Source organism: Mustela erminea, chromosome 5 (assembly GCF_009829155.1).
Source record: "Mustela erminea isolate mMusErm1 chromosome 5, mMusErm1.Pri, whole genome shotgun sequence".
NCBI lineage: Eukaryota > Metazoa > Chordata > Mammalia > Carnivora > Mustelidae > Mustela > Mustela erminea.
The window spans coordinates 52,303,939-52,309,938 of NC_045618.1; the positions used below are offsets into that span (position 1 = coordinate 52,303,939).

Here is a 6,000-nt window from a genome sequence, read left to right on the forward strand (position 1 = left end):
TGTAATATCTTTCTTTGTCTCTTGTTATAGTCTTTGTTTTAAAGTCTATTTTGTCTGATGTAAGTATTGCTACTGAAGCTTTTTTCCCCCCCACTTTCATTTACATGGTGAATATTTTATCATCACTTCACTTTCAGCCTATTTGTGTCATTGGATCTGAGGTGAGTCTCTTATAGGCATCATATAAATAGCTCTTTTTTGTTTGTTTGTTTGTTTGTTTTAATCCATTCCACCACTCTATTCCATCAGAGAATGAAAGAGAAATAGGCAGGCTAGAGACCCATCAAATTAACAAGCAATGTTACTCTATAAAATATATATTTTTTCAAGATCCATTCCTGCAGTGCTGGTATTCTGCATTTCTTCTGAGTTCCTGAAACACTAGAAGACTAGCTTAAATATTAATAAGCTCTCTACCTACACCTACTGCAATTAGTTCCTTTTCTTCATCCTCTAATATGCTTTGCCTTAATTAAGTCTGCCCAGACTTATAGGATTTTTCTTCTCATATTATTGTCTGGGTATTTATTCTACAATATTGTTGATAAGAAGACAACATGAAAGCAAGGAAAACAAATAATTGTCATTTAATTTGATTTTAATTGTCCATCATTAATAAATGAAGAGATTATGTTCAGTTGAGGTTTTTTTAATTGTTTAAAATCAATTTAATTAACATATACTTTATTATTAGTCTCAGAGGTAAAATTAAATAATTCATAATTGCATACAACACCCAGTTCTTATTACTTGAAGTGCCCTCTTAATGCCCATCACCCATTTATTCCATCCTCCCACCCACTTTTCCACCAGCAATCCCGTTTGTTTCCCATAGTTAAGAGTATCTTATGGCTTACCTTCCTCTCTGTTTTCATGTTATTTTATTTTTCCTTCTCTTCCCACTATGTTCATGTTTTTCTTTCCTCAAATTCCATATATATGAATGAAATCATATGTTATTTGTCTTTCTCTGACTGGCTTATTTTGCTTAGCATACTACCCTCTAGTTCCATCCTCATAATTGCAAATTGAAAGATTTCATTCTTTTTGATGGCCCAGTAATATTCAGGTGAGTGTGCAAATATGACTCATCTATAGAGATTTTGTTACAGAATTGACATGCTTAAGACCCATCATTCATCTTCTGAGAACCTAGAATTGATAGGGTTCAAGCAAGTGCAATTTGTAAAAAGGGCCTGTTGATTTTGATATATACTCTGAGTTGAGAATCAATGATATGTAGAAATACTTTAAGTGGAGAGATTAATCAGAAATTTGAAGAAGACAAAGAACACATTATCTGTGAAAGACCAACCTATACATTAAAACAAGAAATGTATATAATCTTTTCATGTGTCTTAGTCATTTGTATGTCTTCTTTGGAGAAGTGTCTGTTCATGTCTTCTACCCATTTTTTGACATGATTATCTGTTTTTCTTGGTGTTCAGTTTGAGGAGTTCTTTATAGATCTTGGATATCAATTCTTTGTCTGTAGTGTCATTTTCAAATATCTTCTCCTATTCTGTGTATTGCCTCTTGGTTTTGTTGACTGTTTCCTTTGCTGTGAAGAATCTTTTTATCTTGATGAAATCTTGAAATTTCATTTTTGCTTTTGTTTCCTTTGCCTTTGGAGATGTGTCTTGAGAGAAGTTGCTGTGTCCAATGTCAAAGAGGTTACTGCCTATGTTCTCCTCTAGGATTTTGATAGATTCCTGCCTCATGTTGAGATCTTTCATCCATTTCTTTCATCATTATTAGCTATAAGGGGAATTCAAATCAAAACCACATTGAGATACCATCTTACACCAGTTAGAATGGCCAAAATTAACAGGACAGGAAACACAAGTGTTGAAGAGGATGTAAAGAAAGAGGAACACTCTTACACTGTTGGTGGGAATGCAGCTTGGTGCAGACAGTTGGAAAACGATGTGGAGATTCCTCCATAAATTAAAAATAGAGCTATCCTATGACCCTGTAATTGCACTACTTGGTATTTACCCCAAAGATACAGATGTAGTGAAAAGAAGGGCCATATGTACCCCAGTGTTCATAGCAGAAATGTCTACAGTTGCCAAACTGTGGAAAGAGCCAAGATGCCCTTCAATAGATTAATGGATACAGAAAATATGGTACATATATACAATGGAATATTAAACAGCCATCAGAAAGGATGAATACCCAACTTTTGTATCAACATGGACGGGATTGGAGGAGATTATGCTGAATGAAATAAGTCAAGCAGAGAGAGTCAATTATCATATGGTTTCACTTATTTGTGGAGCATAAGGAATAACATGAAGGACATTAGGAGAAGGAAAAGAAGAGTGAATTGGGATAAGTCGGAGGGGGAGATGAAGCATGAAAACTGTGGACTCTGAGAAACAAACTGAGGGTTTTGGAGGGGAGAGGGATGGGGGCATGGCTGAGCCTGTTGGTGGGTATTAAGGAGGGCACCTATTGCATGGAGCACTGGATGTGGTGCATAAACAAGGAGTCCTGGAACATGGAAAAAAATAAAATTAAATTGTTAAAAAATGTATATGATCTTAGATTGTATTCAGCAAACTATAGGTATTATGCAATAAACTATTAAAAGTAGAAATCTGATTATCAAGTTCTAGTTCCTTCCCATGAAATAAGTGGCCATGATAATAATGTAATAATCAATTTCATTCTGGGATGCATTTGCTCATAAAATATTTTTACAATGTATTGACTGTATGAATGTAATCTCCATATGAAAATTCGCAATCCTTGATATATCCAAAGGAGATTAGAAAATTTCCATTGTTTCAGAGCTCAAGTAGGGCTGTACATATGACAGCAAATGGTTTCCTGTCTTTTTTGCTTCTCTTTTCTTTTCAAAATGATTTAGACAGCGAGGTGGTTTCTTCCATATTTATCAGATTGTAGCTTTAGATGTACCTGGGCACCTGAGTCTTTAGGCAGGTGAAGAGGATGGTCACATATGTGGTGTTATTAAGACATCCAAAAGTTCCTTGGGCCCCCGATCTCTCTCTCACATGTTCTTCTTGAAATACCGTGTAATGTGAAATTTCTTGGTATTAAGAATTTTTCTTTTTGGAATATCTGAATAACCATCATATAACTTTCCCTGACTGACTTGAGAAAGATGCAGATTTTGTCTCACTCAATATTTTACCAAGAGCTAGTTGTAGATTGAAAATATACTGAGCTAGACAGAGAAACATCTATTTCTTCACTGCTTCAAGGGAAGGAATGTGCCAATGTTCTCTAATATTTTATTTGTAATCTGAGATATACCCACCCAATATCAAGAATGAATATAAATGTAGAACAGGAGGAAATTGACAAAACAATATCTTAGCATAAACTTTACTTCTTTTAAGTGTACCCATGGTTGTTGAAAAGTCCAAAAACAGCATAATTTTGATTTCGCATACTGTCTTCTCCTATGAAATGGACATGGTGGGACACCTGGTGGGCTCAGCTGGTTAAGCATCTGACTTTTGATTTTGGCTCAGGTCAGGATCTGCAGGTCCTGAGGTCAGACTCTGCACTCAGGAGGGAGTCTGCTGGAGATTCTCTCTCTCTCCCTCCCTCTTCCTCTGCCTGTTCCCACAACCCCACACTCTTTCTCTCCCTAAAATAAATGTATCTTAAAAAAAAAGAAGCAGGGGTGCCTGGGGGGCTCAGTCAGTTAGGTGTTTGCCTTCAGTGCAGGTCATGATACCAAGTCCTGCTTTGGGCTTTCTCCTCAGTGAGGAGTCTTCTTCTCCCTCTCCCTCTCCCACTACTCTCTCTCTTAAATAAATAAATAAATAATCAATCTTTTAAAAAATAAAATAAAAAAAATTGTCTCACTTTGAGGGACTTAAGTCATTAAAAATTTTTTATTTAAATTCACTGTAGTTTATTTAAAATCATAGCAATAATTACAATGTATAACAATAATAACTATATGTTATTAAATTCAAAGCCAACTATACATTAAAAAAATTCAAGGTAGCTAACATATACTGTGTTATTAGTTTCATGGGTAGAATTTAGTGATTCATCAGTTGTATATAACACCCAGTGCTCATTACAGCAAGTGCGTTCCTTAATGCCCATCACCCAGTTACCCCATCCCCTACCCCTCCCCTCCAGCAACCTTCAGTTTATTCCCTAGAGTTCAGTATCTCTTATGGTTTGCCTCACTCTCTTTTTCATCTCACTTTATTTTTCCTTCCTTCCTCTATGTTTATCTGTTTTGTTTCTTAAATCCCACCTATGAGTGATTTTTTAATGTAAATGTATTTTGTTCATAATCAGATTATATTTGATTCTTGAAGCAATGTTGGAAGATATTATTATCTTAATATTAGATTGAATAAACAAAGAGTAAAACTCAGGTCTGATAGCTTGCCTGAGGTCAATGCATTGGTGTAATGATTTTCATGTTCTGATCACCTCATATCCGGTTCATTGTCTCCCTCCCTCCCTCCCTAGTTTGTTGTAAATGCAACTTGAAAACATTATAGGAATGAGGAGTTGAAAGTTATGCAAAGTATTCCTCATTCTATTTATACAGGATTGTATATTTCCCACCTCACAGAACTTATGTTTTTCATCTTATAATATGATATAAACATATAAACTCAGTATCTTTTAATTCATATACACATATATATGTATAACTATATATAATAAATAAATATATTTTATTTTTATTTTATTCATTCATTCATTTATTTATTGCATTTTTTCTTAGTTGAATTTTACTTGTTCCAATTTCATTCTTTTTTCTTTAGGTCACTTGATATTCTTGACTTGATTAAAAAAAATGATTCCAAGGTGACAGAATTTGTTCTTCTGGACTTTTCATCTTCCTGGGAGCTACAACTCTTTCTTTTCTTAATATTTTCTTTATTTTACATGACTTTTTCTAGGAATTCTCTTGATAATGGTAACACTGTGAGCTGATGCCTGTCTGCTCCAATTTCCTATGTAATATTTTTGGGGCCATCTGTCCCTTATTGACCAATGTCTGAGCTGTGTTACCATGCCCAAGATATTAGAAGATTTTCTAAAGCAAGGCAAGATAATCTCTTTTTCGGGATGCTTGGCTCTTTCTGGGAGCCAGAGAGATGTTTCTGCTGACAGTCATGGCCTATGATAGGTATGTTGCCATATGTAATCCTTTGTACTACCTGACAGTCATGAAACACCAGCTGTGCTTTCAGTTGGTTTTTCCCTGTTGGTGTGGGAGATTCATCCACTCTATCACACAGGTCGTGCTGGTGATCCAGCTGTCCTATGACCCTAATGAACTGGACAACTTCTACTGTGATGTCCCACAGGTCATCAGCTATCGTACATGGATACATATGTAGTAGAGGTGCTGATGGTCTCAAACAGTGGTCTGTTATCTCTTGTATGTTTTTTGGTCTTACTGCTCTCTTATGCCATCATCCTGATCACCCTCAGAACTCACTTTGGCCAGGGCCAGCGCAAGGCATTCTCTACCTGTGCCTCCCACTTAACAGTGGTCAGCCAGATATTTGTGCTATGTGTATTCATCTACCTGAGGCCTTTCTGCAGCTTCTCTGTGGATAAAGTGTTTTCTGTCTTTTACATAGTGATCATTCCCATGTTGAACCCTCTCATCTACACACTCAGAAATGCTGAAATGAAGACAGCCATGAGGAAGCTGAGAAAAAAAGCATGTGGCATCCTTCTGCCATATTAAAGGATGAACAGAAGGAGGTGATTTAGAAAGCATAACTTTTTTGGGACATCCTTAACTCATCCTATACATGGATATATGCATGAAACCAATTCCATGACTTTGGCATAAAAACCAGCGTCAAAAGTTTAATGCATTGGTGTTGATTGCTATTGAGGCATGGTGACTTTATTGGGTGTTAAATATTAAGAAGGGAAGTTTATTGGCCCAGAAATTGAATAGTAGGTTCAAAAGGACACCTTGAAAGATCAACCCTACTACGCTTTGTCTATGACTAGTCTTCCTTGATT

The 6,000-nt window shown here is 35.8% G+C and overlaps 1 pseudogene; it reads left to right on the forward strand.

The window, feature by feature from the left end:
• Window positions 1-2,645: 2,645 nt before the first annotated feature.
• On the forward strand, window positions 2,646-5,713 carry LOC116590093 (annotated as a pseudogene).
• Window positions 5,714-6,000: the final 287 nt, after the last annotated feature.